The sequence below is a fragment of the Kogia breviceps genome, chromosome 3, assembly GCF_026419965.1.
Source record: "Kogia breviceps isolate mKogBre1 chromosome 3, mKogBre1 haplotype 1, whole genome shotgun sequence".
In the NCBI taxonomy this organism is placed as follows: domain Eukaryota; kingdom Metazoa; phylum Chordata; class Mammalia; order Artiodactyla; family Physeteridae; genus Kogia; species Kogia breviceps.
Window position 1 is genome coordinate 25,672,678 of NC_081312.1, and position 18,033 is coordinate 25,690,710.

At 49.6% G+C, this 18,033-nt stretch overlaps 1 protein-coding gene across 7 annotated transcripts in view; it reads right to left on the minus strand.

Moving 5' to 3' along the window:
* Positions 1 to 11,260, minus strand: part of TMEM63C (transmembrane protein 63C) — a 74,657-nt gene extending 63,397 nt beyond the window's left edge. Inside the window, exon 1 of one of the 7 annotated variants that reach the window (XM_067027999.1) lies at positions 10,809 to 11,260. The gene's annotated coding sequence lies outside the window, so the exon portion shown is untranslated. Of the gene's footprint in view, positions 1 to 7,222; positions 7,244 to 10,721 lie in introns of those variants that run through there. The other 6 variants (XM_067027998.1, XM_067028001.1, XM_067028004.1 and 3 more) reach the window with 6 other exon arrangements.
* Between the last annotated feature and the right edge of the window lie 6,773 nt (positions 11,261 to 18,033).

Genomic DNA, 18,033 nt, shown 5'->3' on the forward strand with positions numbered 1-18,033 from the left:
AATAGTAACACAATAATAGTGGGAGATTTCAATAAACTTCTTTCAATAATGGGTAGAATAACCAGACAGAAGATAAATAAGGAAACAGAGGACTTGGATATATTCAACACTATAGACCAACTGGACCCAACGGACATAAAGAGAACACTCCACCCAACAGCAGCAGAATACACATTCTTCTCAAGGGCACACAGAATATTCTCCATGATAGATCACGTATTAGGCTACAGGTGAGGGCCATAGAACAGTGCCTGGCACATGGGAATTACTATATGTTGGTGATTACTATTATCATCACCACATAGGAAATGTGCTTGGGTCTTTGTCTAGATATACTTTTCTGTTTCATTCATCTGTGAGGCAGTTCCATCACTCGACAAATATCTATAATTATGTGTGAAGCCCTGTTCTAAGTAAGTGTTGCGAACCAGTAGTGAGCAGCAGTAATAAGGGCTGTTCTTTCCCCCTCTGGTTAGACTCACTTCTAGTTATTTTTAGCACTTTTACTGATATAAAAAATATTTTTTTCGGGCTTCCCTGGTGGCGCAGTGGTTGAGAATCCGCCTGCCAATGCAGGAGACACGGGTTCGTGCCCTGGTCCGGGAAGATCCCACATGCCGCGGAGCAACTAAGCCCGTGAGCCATGGCCGCTAGGCCTGCGTGTCCGGAGCCTGTGCTCCGCAACGGGAGAGGCCACAACAGTGAGAGGCCCGCATACCGAAAAAAAAAAAAAAAAAAAAAAGAAAAATATTTTTTTCATTATATTTTATTTTATTTATTTATTTATTTTTTTGCGGTACGCGGGCCTCTCACTGTTGTGGCCTCTCCCATTGCGGAGCACAGGCTCAGCGGCCATGGCTCACAGGCCTAGCCGCTCCGTGGCATGTGGGATCTTCCTGGACCGGGGCATGAACCCGTGTCCCCTGCATCGGCAAGCAGACTCTCAACCACTGCGCCACCAGGGAAGCCCCATTATATTTTAAAAGAGGCTAAAGTTTATATACAGGAAAGCTATACATTTTTGTTCTTAATACTTATTAGCAGTCATCTTAGTATATTCCATTATTATTTCTAATAGTTTTTCAGTGGATTATCTTCTTCTTTTTTTCTCCAGATGGCCAATCTCATAATCTACAATTTAAATTGATAAACTAGCCTCCTTTTATAACTCATATTTTCAAACTTTGTATTGGCTTGTACTTCTAGGGAAGTGTTAAAGAATGAAGGTAATGGTGGTCACTTGTTCCTTGTAGGTATGTCTTTGTACACACATATACACATACATACACACACACATAAAATGGTAAGCAATATCCATCTATTCCTATTAAGTAAGAGTTAAGATCAGGGACATATGTTGAACTTTATCAAATGCCTTTGAAGTATTTTTAGCATTTATGGAGCTGCTTATATGATTTTTCATCTCTTTTGAACTGTTAGTTTGTTCAATTATATTAATAGTTCTCCTAATATTGAATCTATATCTCTGGAATACTACCCCACTTGCTTGTGGTATATTCATTTTTTAAACATAATGTTGTGTGAGTCTATCTGTTTCTAGTAATTTATGAATTTTGCACCAATATTCATAAATGAGATTTTTTTGTAGTACTTTTTCTCTTTTTTGTGTGTGCTGTTTTTGTCAGTGTTGTGCTGGCTTCATAGACTACTTTGGAATCTTTCCTTCTCTGTTATCTGGCACAGTTGGTGCAGTTTAAGTAACATTGGAATTATCTCTTCCTTGAAGGTTTGATAGAAATTAAGAGCTGTTTAAACCTGGGGTTTTTTGGAGTAGAGTTTTATGAAAACTCAGTTTCTTCCATGATTATTGGTCTGTTGGGGTTTTCTAGTTCTTCTGGGGTCAAACTGATGATTTGTATTTTCTCGGAAAACTCTCAGTTTCAGATGGTTTTCAACTTGCATGTGGTCGAGCACAGTATCCTTAAAGAATTCTTTCTGTTTTCTCTGTATCACTGGCTACTTCTCCATTTTAATGTTCAATTTTATGTACTTGACTCATTCCTCCCCCAGCTCACATTAGATTATCTGGACTTTAAAAAATCATAAAGTGACACATGATTTTTTTTTCCAGGAGACTATTTTGTACAGCCCACAAATAGAGGAGCTAGAATGAGGGATGAGGATGAGGAAAGTAGCAGGGGAGGGGCAGCTTGATGAACATTTGAAAAGTGGAGAGAGCCTGCCCACATACTCCCTGGCCTTGAACACCCTACATCTCCTTTCCCCAACTCCCCCCACCCAGTTAAACCCACCAACTCCCACCCTTCCTTCAACATCCAGCTGTCACCTCCTCTTGGAACCTTCCCTGATTTCCCTGGGAAAAGTCAGCACCTTTCCTCCAACAACCCAGATTACTCAATTTTTTTTTAATTTTGAAAACTTTTAGACACAAAAAAGTTAAAAGTACAAAACCAACAAAATTAACAAATGTTAATATTCTATGGACCTAATCAAACTTACAAGCTTTTGCACAGCGAAGGAAACCATTAAAAAAAAACGAAAAGACAACCTATGGAATGGGAGAAAATATCTGCAAATAATGTGACAGACAAGTGCTTAATCTCCAAAATATACAAACAGCTCATACAACTCAACAAAAAACCCCAAACAACCCAACTGAAAAATGGGCAGAAGCCCTTAATAGACATTTCTCCAAAGAAGACCTACAGATGGCCAGTAAGCACATGAAAAGATGCTCAACATCACTAATTATTAGAGAAATGCAAATCAAAACTGCAATGAGGTACCACCTCACACCAGTCAGAATGGCCATCATTAAAAAGTCTACAAATAACAAACACTGGAGAGGGTGTGGAGAAAAGGGAACCCTGGGGCTTCCCTGGTGGCGCAGTGGTTGAGAGTCCGCCTGCCAATGCAGGGGACATGGGTTCGTGCCCCGGTCCGGGAAGATCCCACATGCCGCGGAGCGGCTGGGCCCGTGAGCCATGGCCGCTGAGCCTGCGCGTCTGGAGCCTGTGCTCCGCAACGGGAGAGGCCACAAGAGTGAGAGGCCCACGTACCGCAAAAAAAAAAAAAAAGAAAAAAAGAAAAGGGAACACTCCTACACTGCTGGTGGGAATGTAAGTTGGTGCAGCCACTATGGAAAACAGTATGGAGGTTCCTCAGAAAACTAAAAATAGAATTACCAGATGATCCAGCTATCCCACTCCTGGGCATATACCCAGACAAAACTATAATTCAAAAAGATACATGAACCCCTATGTTCATAGCAGCACTATTCACAATAGCCAAGTCACGTAAACAACCAAAATGTCTATCGACAGACGAATGGATAAAGAAGATGTGGCACATATATACAATGGAATAGCACTCAGCCATAAAGAAGAACAAAATGATGCCATTTGCAGCAACATGGAAACGACCAGAGATTATCATACCAAGTGAAGTAAGTCAGAAGGAGAAAGACAAATGGCATATGATATCACTTATATGTGGAATCTAAAATGTGGCACAAATGAACCAATCTACAAAACAGAAACAGACTCACAGACATAGAGAACAGACTTGTGGTTGCCAAGGGGGAGGGGGCGGGGAAGGGGAGGACTGGGAGTGTGGGATTAGCAGATGTAAACTAGTATATAGAGGATGGATAAACAGCAAGGTCCTACTGTATAGCTCAGGGAACTGTAGTCAATCTCCTGGGATAAACCATAATGGAAAAGAATATTTAAAAAACCATGTCTATGTGTGTATAGCTGAGTCACTTTGCCATACAGCAGAGATTGGCACAGCACTGTAAATCAACTCTACTTCAACAAAAAAAAGTTAAAAAGAACCCAAATGTTAACATTCTGTCATTTTTGCTTCCGATCTTTCCTGTCAAAAGAAGTGTTACAAATTAGAAATCCTTTCTTTTCCCCTTTCAGTCTCAGTGCCCTCTCTCTGCTTCTCCAAAGACCAGCACAAGCATGAACTCGGTAGGTATTACAGCACTGCAACATGTTTGTGTCCATGAGTCACAGACATTGTTTTGTGATTTTTATTAAAATTAAATTTTCACTAATGGTACTATTCTGCAATTTCCTTTTTTTGCAATATTGTTTTTGAGATTGATGCACGATAATAAAGGATATGTGTGTGTGTGTGTGTGTGTATATATATATATATCAACTTTTTTGAGGTATAATTTATAAAACATAAAATTCTCCAATTATTTATATTTTAACTGCTGTTGTAACATCACATTTTTACTTGTCTACTCCATTACTGTAGATATTGAGGTCGAGACCTCTTTTTTTGTGTTTCAAACACTGCTGCCCTAGATATCCATGGAACCGTCTCCTTACGCACATGTTCTCTGGATGATTATACAGCCAGATGTGAAACTGTTGGTCATAAAGTATGTACATTTTCACCTTTAATTGCCATTGCCCAAATGTCCCCTGGTGTTTGTACTGCCATTATTGGAGCATTTCTGAAGCTGTCGTCATCATCTGGTGACTTGCCTACCTGCCCCTTCCCCATGAATTACTGGAGGGCATGTATGTGACCAGCACTCAATGAACACGACAAATGAAAGGATGAGCTCACCGTCTAGCAGAAGAGACAGACTCAAATGGGACAAGCGCATTAAAGGCTATGAGACCGCCTCTGCCTGGGATCCAGGGAAGGCTTCATGGAGGAGAAGGCATTCAAATTGGGGTTTGAAGACCAGGGAGACTCTGAACAGATGAGGATGGGGATGAGGACAGGACTGGGATGGGAGGAGGACGTGGGTGGGATAATCCAGGGTACACCTGATTTGCCAGAGTAATGGCTCTTAGCCGAGCTGGGGGTGGGGCGGTGTGTATTTTGTAAAAACTTCAAGGTGATCCGATACCTCCCCTGTCCCCATGCAGGAAGAGCCTCTGAGCCAGAGCAGGGTGCGAGGGAAGGGTGAAGGAAGCAGGAGGGCAGACTGGAAAAGGTATCTGGGGCTTAATCCAAGATGACCGTTCAGTGGCGGGCTCTGGGGAGCCAGTAAGAAGGGACCAGGTCAGAGCTGGGCTCCAAGATGACTCATCCGATAAGCAGGCAGGTAGCTGCTCTCGGCCCCTGGAATAAGGTCTGTGTCAGAGAGCCTGCTCCTCCCAAACTCCTTTTCTCCTCTGTCTCCGGGAAAAAAAATCAGGGCTGTGGGGCCTGGGTTTCCTCCCCAGACCCACAGGAGGGAGGGAGCTCTACCTGCTCCTCCACTTGGCAGCTCTGGGAGCCCAGGCCAGGGGCTTGCACATCGCTTCCTGTCCCCTCCACGCCCCCTGCTCCGCGCAGGTGCCTGGACCAGGGCTCTGAGGAGTCCCTCTGTGAAGTGCGGAGCATCTCCACCCTCTGCCTGGGCTCAGGCATCCTGAACATGCCTTCAGTGTGTCCCAGGGCATGGGTGGGGTGGGGTGGGAATCCTATCCTTCCATTTTCCCTGTTGCCCTTCAGCAGAACCCAGCTCTGGGCACCCTGCCCAGAGTGGAGGGGAAGGGGAAAACGCATGACCTTCACCTCGTCTTAAGCAACTTCAGCAAAACCACCAGCGGCGAGCTGAGGATGTGTCAGCTGCGCTCCAGGGAGGAGGAACTGTCCCCTGGAGACGGACCAGCCTTGGGCCAGTTTAGGCTCCGCCACTGTTGTGCGTGGGTGTGGCTGTGCCTATTACGACCTCTCTGAGCCCCAGCTTTTTCTTCTATCGAGTGGGCTACTCACACCTGCTCTGTCCCTCTCCTGGGTGTGCAGAGGACTAGGAAGTAATGACAAGGAATGTGAGGTCACTGAGTGGCACCAGGGCCACTGTTCAGGCTCTTGCTCTTCCGGTGCCTGAGGAAGTCTCCCCAAAGTCTGGCCTAATTTGCAGGCCTGGGCACACTAGGTCCTGGCCCAGGAGGGATCCCTGACCTGGTACCAACCTGTTTGCTGTACTGAAGGATGTCCCACTCTGGCTCTGAGATGTCCCCCTCTACCAGGTCCTCAGGGATCTGAAGCTCTATTTTTTTTTTTTTTTTTTTTTTTTGCGGTACGCGGGCCTCCCACCACCGCAGCCTCTCCCGTTGTGGAGCACAGGCTCCGGACGCGCAGGCTCAGCGGCCATGGCTCACGGGCCCAGCCACTCCGCGGCATGTGGGATCTTCCCGGACCGGGGCACGAACCCGTGTCCCCTGCATCGGCAGGCGGACTCTCAACCACTGCGCCACCAGGGAAGCCCTGAAGCTCTTTTTAAGGGAACAGCTCAGCTCCAACAGTGCCTAGGGCCACCAACACCATTGGTCAGCTACTGCCACCAAAGCATGGCCAGCCAGCCCAGAGACTCCAGGACAGCTGGCCACTCGGCAGGTAGAAGGGTGAGCAGTTGGGAAGAAGGGGGCTCCCAGTCACCAGTCACATGCCAGACACCTTTCTGCTTCCTCCCACTCATCCTCCGAATGGCCCATTGCAGTGGGGGTTATTCTGCCATGTTGTGAACGGAAGACTCACAGAGGTGAAGCAAGCAGTTAATGAAGCAGGTGGAAACTCAGCTCCCAAGTGCCCCCAGGCAGTGTGTCTGGTGTGCCGGCCTCCACTCTCCCAAGCCCTCCATCAAGCATGGTTGGTCTCCACATCAAAAACCTAACAAATAGCCGTATCCTTGGCCAACTGGTCAGAAGTCCACCTTGCTCATCAGTACCTCCACAGATCTCAGGATGCCTTACTCTTTTGCCAGGACCCCATGGCCTGGGGCCAGTGTCCCACTGGCTGGGTACAATTTTGAGAAGACTCAGCCAGAGGAAGGAGAAAGCTCCTGTCTCCGGGGTCACCTTCCTTGGCGAGGCCACTCAGTCATGGGGAGGGCAGGCTTGGCTTCTGGTTGGAAGCTGGCCTGACCCCTCTGCCTCTGATCCTCTGAGGCTGCCAGAGGCCCCGACTTGGCATCAACAAGGGTCTGCAGGTGGCACAGGGCTGTGCCGTACCTCAGCCACCCCAGCTCAGCTCTTCAGAGCCTGCCTTCCGGGTGCTCGTGTGAAACGGCAGAGCAGAAAGTGAGAAAAGCAGAAGAAGGGAGCCCAGGACACTTGGATCCTGGTTTTCTAACTGGGCCCAGGCTTCAGGTTCCTTTTGGAGCATTGCTAATCACGAGGAGGCCGGAGGCGACAGTGGGACACCCCCTCCCCCTGCCTCTGCAGGTTCCAGTACCAGCCCCAGGCACGCTGGGAAGGACCGTGGCAGCTTGGGTACCTACCCTGCCCTAGAAACACAGGACTCAGAGTTCTGGCCACTGGTGCTCTTCTAAAGAGCCGCCCTTGGTTGGTCCAGAGCAATCCAGACAGATCTAGAACAAGGACACAGCATACCTCATGAGCTGCCCATGTCATGTTCTCATCTCAACTCCCCCATTACCCTGTTTTGCACAAGTTGCACCAGCCACCTCGTGGGCAAGAACGAGGGGCCCGCTGTACACCACCCATGCTGACCTGTGAGTGAGCTGCAAAAACCACTGCTCTCCCGGAGAGGGAAGAGGAGGGAATGCCGGGCCCCACGTCAGGCAAAACAGTGCACTAAAAGCTGCTGGTCTCGGGCTTCCCTGGTGGCGCAGTGGTTGAGAATCCGCCTGCCGATGCAGGGGACATGGGTTCATGCCCCGGTCTGGGAAGATCCCACATACCATGGAGCGGCTGGGCCCGTGAGCCATGGCCGCTGAGCCTGCGCGTCCGGAGCCTGCGCTCCACAAAGGGAGAGGCCACAACAGTGAGAGGCCCGCGTACCGGAAAAAAAAAAAAAAAAAGCTGCTGGTCTCATGTGAAGCTGAGTGCTTCCCCTAACCGCTTACATTACAGCCTTCCCAGGGCAAGACTGCCCATGGCCCTGAATGCTCTGCGGCCTCCCTGCACCCTGGACACTCTGTGCAAAGAGCTCCCAGCACTTTACGCCCATTATCTCTACAGTTCTTTCACCAGCTCCTTCCCAGGAAGAACCAGAGTGGAGAGACCATGGGATTCGAGAGTCCGTGGCGAGGATCCAGGCCTGCAGGCAGGTCTGCTGTGCCGCCAGTCATCAACACTTTACGGTGTGGAGATCATGTTAAATGTCACAGGTGGTTGAGGAGGGGGAAAGGAAGTCCTCAAGGGCCAAATCACAACATGAACCGGGCTGGGGAAGGATGGCCTGCCTGCCAAACCTAGAAGGGTGCTCTAGACTGGCCGTGGCGCGGAGAGGGCAGCCTCTGCAGAGGGATTGGCCACATTTCCCCCATCGAGGCCGGAAACAGATGGCTTCAATCTAGACCAGAGTCTCCAGGAATAACATTTCCCATCTGCAATAAACACTTGACATGTGTCCAGAGCCCTCCCACCCATCAGGGGAAGGTGTTTTCATGTTTTCAGGTAGGGAAACTTGGAGGGCAGAGTGCCAGCTAATAGGGGCTCTGGTCCAGAAGCAGGTACTATGTTCTGTAAGTGGTTCTCCTCCCACTACCCGAGGGCCTCTCCAAGGCCTGACTCTGCCTCTGCCTCTGCCAACCAGGAGCGTTCACCACCAGCTTCCCTGGGTCATGGGGCAGTGGCCTTCCTCCTGGAGAAGCGCTAGAAGGGACCCTTGGGGGGCAGAGGAGCCAGACACACGGTGGGTACTCCTCTCTCTGTCATTGTACTGTCACTCCACGGGCAGCTAGCTGCGATCTGGGAACCCCATCCCCTCCCACAGGTCACCCCAGTGATTACTGGTGGTCATCACGTAGCCCAGGGCATGTGATGGAATCACCAGGGGCCAGCTTTCAGGGGCTCTGTGCTCAGAGCGTGTGTCTGAAAAGCATCAACTCATGCACCAGGCACATGGTAACTGTTTTGCTCAGAATCACAGACCTCCCATCCTGTGATGCTGTCAGAGGGATAACTGAAGTCTCTCTGCCCGTGGGCCCCCTCAGGGGCTGTGATCACAGCTGGCACCAGGGCAGGAGAAATAGCTGCTCTTGGCAGCTCTGAGAGGCCCACAGAAATTGTGTGTCCACTCTGGGTGCACGATGGAAAGGTAACCAAGAGACTTTGGCTCCCCCTCTTCAAGTGGCTTCTTTCCTAAGAAACCTGAAAACACATCTTAATGGAGGAGAAGATGCTGGAGCTGTCCCCTACCACTGACACCCCCCTCCCCATCAGAAGGCACTCACAGCCTCACCTCACCGGGGCAGGGGCTGAAGGTGGAGAGGAGGAGAGAGGAAGGGGCCTCATCCAGTCTGCCCTGCGATGGGCCGGGGCAGTCAGCAGACCTGGGTGCGGATAAGAGCCCTGGAGCAATTCGCTGCACCCTCTGTGCCTCAGCTTCCTCACCTGTACAGTGACACTGCCTGGCTCCAGCTCTAAAATAAAATACAGCTCTCTGCCCGCCTCAGTTTCCCCCCAGAGAAAGGCATCTGCACCAGCGAGGAGGAGGACAAGGTGAATTCAGGAAAAGTTCACCTCCAAGGGCAAGAGATCCTATGCAGTCCATTTCTCCGGGGGACAGGAGCTGGGGAGAGAGCAAGGTTGAGATCCACGGGGTGGAGGTGGGGCTGGCGCTGGACTCAGTTCCCCCAGCTCTTCTCCAGGGAGAGGAGGGCTGTTAACGGAGGAAGTCCATCTGCCTGTGTCCCCCTCCTTCCCACAGCAGCCTGGGGACTTCCAATTGGCTTTCGTCAAGGCTGGTACACGAGACTGAAGCCCAGAACTGGGCTGCCCCTTCCGGCCTTCCTCTCCTGGAAGCCAACTCTCATTCTCTCTCTGAGCCCCTAAGGAGAGCAGGGGCCCGTAGCTCCTCTGCTTAGATGACTGTTTTTCATGAGTAATTTTTCCCTGTGCTCATACAATTCTGATCCCTGCAACGTTCACAGCCACGACACTCTGGAGCCTCCACAGAAGTTATATCTCCCTCCATTCTCAGGAATGAGGAAAGGGGGCACTGGGGATGGGGGGAGTCCACCCCAGATTGGAACGGAGGCCTACAGAGTAAGCTCAGCCCCCTGCCCCTCCAGAGAGCATCAGGGCAAGGCAGTGCCTGAAAGGCCAGCTCTGCAGGACCTGCTGAGCGACCTTGGTGAAGCCACAGCACCCCTGGGCCTCAGTTTCCCCAGGTCCGTCATCCAGATCCAAAGTTTCTCTCTCAAGGCCAAGGGGAGGATGAACGCAAGAACCTTTCTTTGAAAGCATATGAGAAAAGGTGTCATATTTTGCCCCTGAGAGCCCAGAAGTCCAGCCCACTCAGCACAGAATGAGATCCGCCCCCCCCCCCCACGCACCGCCCGCAACTGCAGCGCAGCCGTGACGCTGCCATAACTCATAACCGCGTTGTAGACTGCGGGGGACAGTGCGCCCCTCCCATGCCAGCCCAGTGAGTGGGAGGCACAGCCCCAGGGAATCCCTGCATGGGGGTGGTCCAGAGAGGTAACCAACAGGCAGACAGAGGGGGACCCCAGGCAACCCCCCTGTCCACCCACCCCCCGCCCCCGACCCAATGAATACGGTCGAACGAGGCCACGGCCCTTCCTGGTGGGCGGCTCCTTCCACCCTGCCCTGGGTCCACGCTGGGGGAGAGCCGGCGAGGCCAGGGAGTGTGACGCAGTCTCCCCCGCCCCCATCCCTGCCATTCCGAGGTCCCGGAAAGCGTAGAGCAAGCAGTCCTGCCCCACCCCCTCCCCTGTCCAGGACCCGGATTGTGCGCCCCTTCTTCCAGCCGGGAAGACCAGTTCCAGCTGATACCAGCCGCTTGCTCACCACGTCTGCGCCCCCGGCGCCACGGCCCCAGCGCCAGGCAAGGTACGCAGGCCGCCGGGATGCGGTGACAGACAACACGCTCCCTACCTGGGAGGAGACTGCCAGCCGGTCCTCGTCCTCGCGGGCCTAGTGAAGCCAGCCCCACCTGGCAAGGGACTGTCAGCAAATTCCCCGCTGCATCACCATGGGAGCGGCATCCCGGCTCCTCCCAGGCAGAAGCCAACCTTGGCCCCGCCCCAATGCTGCTGGACCCGCGAGGGAACCCAGGCTGGATTTTCATATGCAAAGGCCCAGGCTCCGCCTTAGAGACTTCGTAGCTACCAGGAACCATCAGCAAATTACCATCGCAAATATACAAGGCTGGCGGTCCCTTGCTGTAGACACTCCAGCACCCTCCGAAGCTCTGGGCCCCGGCAGGCGTCCTGCTGCCCTCTGCCCACCCTACAGCCTTCACCCCCACTTCAAGCTCTCCTTTGAGGCACGTGCCCCTTTCAACCCACCCAACCCCTCCAGCCAAAGCGAGAAAAGACACAACCGCACAAAGGTAACAGCGCTTAGCCCCGCCCAGGGACCAGCTCCTGGCACCGGCCTACTGATTGGTTCCTTCTTCCCCAGCAAAGGGAAGATCTACACATTGACCACAGCCCTGTCCAGGAGGCCCAGGAGGGTGGGCTGGGTCATTTCCAGTTTGCCATGGGCCACAGTCCTGTACGTCTCCAGTTTCTACAAAGTCCTGGCTACTCTGCTGGAGACACAAGTTTTGACCCTGGGGGCAGGTGCCAGTGTTTGAGCCCCCAAAGATCAGTATACAAACTAAGGGGCAGTAGTAAACAGCCACTCTCCTCTCTCCCAGGAAGGGGCCTAAGCATGTTTATTTAATAGACCTTAGGAGAGAGGCAGGCTGCTGACCATCTTTGAAAGTGACTCTCTTTTAACAGTTATGTAATGGTAAGATACTGACTGAGTTGTTAGCAATGTGCTAAGAAGGCCACAGAGTAATCAATCAGTGTGAATCTAAGGCCATGGGACACTGACAGGAGGGTCAAAGGGTAACTAGGCTTTCAGGGGTTGGTTCGCCATAACCAGCAGCACCGTGCTTCCTCCAGGCTGGCGCACCCTAGTCATGTCTCTCCCTCCCCTGCACCTGCCCCCGCCCCCTCATCCCCTGGTTCTTCTGACCCAGCCGTGCCATGAAAACCCAAAGTGAGCCACTAGGCATTCTGCTGAGATCTGTCCATTTCTTCGCTCCCTCACCCATTCATTTATTCATTCATTCAAGGGCTAGGAAGGCTTTTGGTTGTCTATCATGCAATGGCAACAGGGTATCAAGGGTCTGGGTTCTAGCCTGGGCTCAGCTGCTAGTGTGCTTTGCAATCTTGGGTAACTTGCTTGATCTCTCTTTCTTTCTTTTTCCCTCTCATCTGTAATACTGAGCGGGCTGGGCTAGTTGGGAATTAAGGCCCCTCTGGCCCTAACATTTCTATTCCTCTCTTCTAGGATAAAGTCTGGTGGGAACAAATATAAACCAGATAAGTACAAAAGTAATGTTTAAGAACTCTAGCTGCCCGGATTCCAATCCCAGCTGGGCCATCTAAATATGGGACTTAACCTCTCTGAGCTTCATTCTTTGCATATGCAAAATGGCAGGAATAATAATAACAAACTTAAAGGGTAGTTGTGAGGATTAAATGAGATATTGTATACAAAGTAGATGCTCAATAAATATTGTTTTTGCTGTCGTTGTTATGGTACTGGCGGGAGAGAGTAAAACCTGGACAAAAGCAGCTTGTCCTCCTCTCTGCTTTCTCACTACAGAACTAGTGTCTGACTCCAGGGTGGGAGGATTAAGCGTCTTATGTATGAGGGTAACAGCCGTTCCTTTAGAAAGACCCTGTGTTAAGTGGAAAGAACATGGTCTTTGGATCCAGTTGAAACTTGGTTCAAATCTGGGCTCTGCCTCTTAGTAGCTGGGTGACTTTGTATTAGTTACTTAGCCACTCTGAGATTAATTTTCACATCTATAAAACGGAGATGGAAATAAAAGGAGTCCAACAGTAGTACCGACCTCACAGAGTCACTGTGAATATAAAATACATGTAAATTACTTGGGTCAGTTTTTCACAAACAGAGGCTGGTCAACATTAATCTCTCCCTTCCAGGAAGGACCTAGATAGAATGGAGGGGAGAGCCTAGCGCTGAAATTTCTAGGCATCCTTGACTGAGTGTCCTGTGAGAAGACTGGGTAGTGGGTATTCTAGCTCAGACCCAGAGCTGGCATCACAGCTCTCCAACCCCCTTTGCCCAGGTGCCATCCACACAGAACCTATGAACCAGCCTCCCTGGATGAGCCCGATCCCTGAACATGCCCTCTGCTGGGAGCTGAGACCAGAATGGGAGGCTGAAAGCAGGTCTTGAAAGGCCTCACACGCGGGGCTCAGGAGTTTAGACTTTGCTCAGCAGGCAAAGGGAGCCGTGGAAAGTTTTTGAACAGCAGCCACGGGATAAAATTTTTGAGCCAACACCCAACCCACTCCAGTTCCTGGAGGCGAGACCTGATAGGCATCAAGGATGTACAACAAAGGGAGATACAGAAAAGGCCGGGGTGGGGGGGAATCCATGGGAATACCAGGTGGGCTGTATGGTGGGACAATCAGAGAGATAATCCCATGTCCCAACCAACTGAACGCCAACGACCTAGACGAGTGTCAGGCTGGTAGAAGGTGCTTTGTCAAGGCATGAAGGTGTGTGGGAATGAATAGGTGAGGCTTTTGTGAATAGCTGTGGCCTTGAGAGGCTTTCAAAGAAAAGGTGCTTCTGGCCTGTGGGTGCTGAGAACATCTTTCGTGTTCTCACTCATGTGGATTAAGGTGGGAGATCTCTGAAAGATGATGAGTGTTGTCTTCGTGACTGCTTTCTTAACCTCCAGTGTCTTGTCTGGCATCATAATCCAGGACAACAAACACACAAAAGTCCTCTGAGCAATCCAAACAGAAGGAACTGCTGTCAAAATCAGATGCTTTTTCTGTAGGAGAGCACCTTGTGTCTTCAATGACAGCCCCCCTGCATTTATTCTACGCATGGTTTAAACAGATCCAGGGTGGCAGAGACCGCTAAGTATCCGCTTATGTCCTTTTTCCCCCTCTTTAAGCAGTAGAGCTTGCAAGGTTAAAACTTGGTTACATGGCTACCCTACTAGAGACTACATATCCCAGCCTCCCTTGCAGGCAGGTGCAGCAATAGGACTAAGTTATAACCAATGGGATGTGAGTGGAAGTGATCCGTTTCATTTCTGGGCCACATTCTTTTTTTTTTTTTTTTTTTTTTGTGGTACGCGGGCCTCTCACTGTTGTGGCCTCTCCCGTTGCGGAGCACAGGCTCCGGATGCACAGGCTCAGCAGCCATGGCTCACGGGCCCAGCCGCTCCGCGGCACGTGGGATCCTCCCGGACCGGGGCACGAACCCGTGTGCCCTGCATCGGCAGGCGGACTCTCAACCACTGCGCCACCAGGGAAGCCCCTGGGCCACATTCTTAAAAGGAAGCTGCCTGCTCTCCAGTTCCTCTTTCCCCTTGTGCAGACTGGACCACGGACAGGGGGGTGGAGGTGGGGACAACTTTGATGATGCTGACAAGGACCTGAGTTTGGCCAATCTACAAGACCTGAGTTTCATGATGACCTGGACAAGAAGAGCCCTGAACTATTGACACCTTGGTCTATGGCAGCAGCTGAACCGATAGCCTGATTAACCTAGTTTCCTGATTTTCAAGCCCACGGTAGGCGGGAAAGAGCATATTGGAAGGAGAAAGGACTTACAAAAAGCAAGCACAGTGAAATTAGCAAAAGCCTAGAGCAAGAGGATATAGAACAACTTATATAAACAAGAGGATATAAAACAAACTCAGAGTTTGGGGCCATTTAGTTCAGGGCCATGCCAAGAAGCCTTGGAGGCACCACTGTATTACAAGATAATGTTGGAAATGCTCAGAATAACAATCTTGAATCATTAAGAGGAGGTTAATTCTGATGGAATATTTTATTTTAAAAGGAAAGCAATTATATGATATGTTTAGTGTGTCTGAAAATGGTTAACATAAAACTTGTATGCTTAAGGGTAGAAACCTTCAGCATCCATTCAAAATAATACCTTTCCTGATGGGTCAGAAAGTAGAGATTTTGACTCATTGATATATACCTTCTCCCACTAGATTATACATCCTTTTAAGATCAGATTGTATCTCCATTTTCTTTTTATTCCTAGTGTCTAGCACAGTGTTAACTCAAATCAAGATTTTTTAATAACTAAGGGAGTGAAATCTGTGTTACCTTAGATGCCAGAGCTTAGTTGGGTCCCACCAGCCGATGTGGAATATTGAGCAGTGAAATTGCCTGAGGTCCCAAAACACCCTGGTGGAGAGCTGCAGGGCCACAGCCCTCACAGCCAAGAGTGTTACGAGCCCGTGGTGACCCTACCCCTGTTGTCTAGAAATCATTTCATCAGAAACACTCCCCTGAGCTCACAAGACCAACATGCACAGGATTTTCATTGCAGAACTGGTTGTAATTCCAAAAACAAACACAACTGTACACAGGCTTCACAACGGTGCATGGCCTTTCTTCACTGTCCAGGGGAGATGTTCAGGAAAATTCAAAATGAGAGGGAAAAAAGTGGGAGGTCCAGGAAAGAGTCAGCTAAGTGTGCCCACTGCTTGTGTCACATCATTTCCATGGCTTCGAGGCAAGAGAGCTACACCGGTGTCCCCATCATCCTAAAGACCGGTGCTAGTCACCTAGCTAAGTAGGGGGTAAGAAGGGGGGTGGCAGGTCTGGAGGTCCTGAGAGTCTGCAGATTTTGCTGTAGGATCCAGAAGTAAACGTACGCCACTGACAGGGACAGTATTTTTCAAGGCAGAACCACATCACTATTCACACTTTGTGACAATCCAGATCCTCTAGGGTATCCCCTATCCCCAAGAGCCCAATCAAGAGTCTCCAAGAAAGTGGGTCTATTTGGGGAGCTCAGGCTTCTGTCACACACTCTAATCTGCCTTTCCAAACAGAAGGAAATTTGATTACCTATTCCAAAAGTAGGCAAGCAATGTACTGGGATTGAATACTATTTTTTCAGTGTCCTCTGTCTAATCAGACATGGGGTTGTGGGTTTTGAGAGACACACAGCACTGACCCCTCACTGGAAGCTGGCACTCCCCAGGCTGGTGGGGCCAGAGTGGAGAAGTCAGGGCCCTCTAACCACATGGTCCTCAGGGCAGAGAACCTAAGCCTCCCCTCTGCTGGGACAGCCCTGGCCTCCCTGCCCTCCCTCACCCATATGGCCTCAGGCTGGGTCCCCACTCACCAAGGCCCCACCAGGTAGATGCTCTTAGCTAGCTGCGGCTTCTTTTACTTCTGTCCTGGAAGAGGAGAAATTCATGACTAGTGGGAGGTCACTGTCATCTACCTCCAACAGTCACTACCAATTATCAATATTGGAAACTTCTGGTGGGCCCGGGTCAGAGGCGGATGCGGATGACATCACAAAGGAAGTACCACTGTGTGCTGGAACTCTGGAGACACTTTGGAGAGGGAGGGCTTCCCCATCCAGAATTGAGCTAAACTGATCATTTCCAGGGCAGATCTGGAGGTCTGACGCCTGCACAACCTCACCTCAGTTCTGTCTTGAGCCTGGCTGATGCCCTGCAGGATTAGGTTGTTAAAGAATACTTGGAAACTAAATTATCAGTGGTGAGCATGCCGTAGTATATACTGAAGTAGAAATATAATGTAGACATGAAACATATAATGTTAGAAACCAATGTTACCTCAATAAAAAATAATTAAATACTTGGGTCCTCATGTTGATATTTATTGAGGCTATAGACCACCCCTCACCCCTCAAGCAGATCCTCATAGGGCAGAAATATGGTTTTCCTATTGGATTTCTTCTGGGCTTCAAAGTGAAGATCCCGTCTCCATGGCCAGCCTCTTGAAAGCAGCTCTGCTGTACTCTGGGAGTTGGCGTTTGTTTCCAGTAATGAACACATTCTTTATTTTATACCTTTATTAACTTGTGAAATATAATACACAGACAGGGAATTCCCTGGTGGTCCAGTGGTTAGGACTCCATGCTCTCACTGCTGAGGGCCCACATTCAATCCCTGGTCAGGGAATTAAGAATCCCGCAAGCCACACAGCACGGCCAAAAAAAAAAATACGCATAAGAGAAGTGTATATAAAACAGAAATGAGGGCTTCCCTGGTGGCGCAGTGGTTGAGAGTCCACCTGCCTATGCAGGGGACACGTGTTCGTGCCCCGGTCCGGGAAGATCCCACATGCCGCGGAGCGGCTGGGCCTGTGAGCCATGGCCGCTGAGCCTGCGCCTCCGGAGCCTGTGCTCTGCAACAGGAGAGGCCACAGGAGTGAAAGGCCCGCGTACCGCAAAAAACACACACACAAACAAACTGCCATCTTGCTATTTCTTCCCATTTTTCCCATATGTTCTTTGTTCTTTTTCACCTTCCCTGCCTTCTGGGGATTGAGTATTTTTTAGGAGCTTGTTTTATCTATTGGCTTATTAGTTATTCCTTTCTCTTTTTTTAGTGTTTGCTCTAAAGTTTACAATGTGCATCTTTAATTTCTACCTTTAAATAATATTATCCCACTTCACATAGTACACAAGAAACTTACAACACTGTAGTTCCTTTTCTTCCTCTCTTGTCTTTTGTGCTTTTTGTCATACATTCTACTTCTATATTTATTATAAGCTCCACAGTTAATTGTCATTTTTTTAAAAATTATTTTAAAAAGTTTTTTTGCAGTACGCGGGCCTCTCACCGTTGTGGCCTCTCCCGTTGCGCAGCACAGGCTCCAGATGCGCAGGCTCAGCGGCCATGGCTCACGGGCCCAGCCGCTCCGCGGCATGTGGGATCTTCCTGGACCGGGGCACGAACCCGTGTCCCCTGCATCGGCAGGCGGACTCTCAACCACTGAGCCACCAGGGAAGCCCAATTGTCATTATTTTTGTTTAAACTTTTACTTATCTTTAACATAAATTTTAAAATGAAGAGAAAACATCTTTTACTTTTACCATTTCCCATATTCATTTCTTTCTATTTATTTCCTTGCAGGGATTTGAGTTTCCACCTGGTATCATTTCGTTCAAGCCTTCAACAGGTCTGCAGGTGATGATTTCCCTCAGCTTTATCACTGGAAACAGAATTCTAGGTTGACAGTTTTTTCATTTTTCTTGTAGGACGTTAAAGATTTAGTTCCATAGTCTCCTGACTTGTATTATTTCTAATGAGAAGTCAGAGATTATT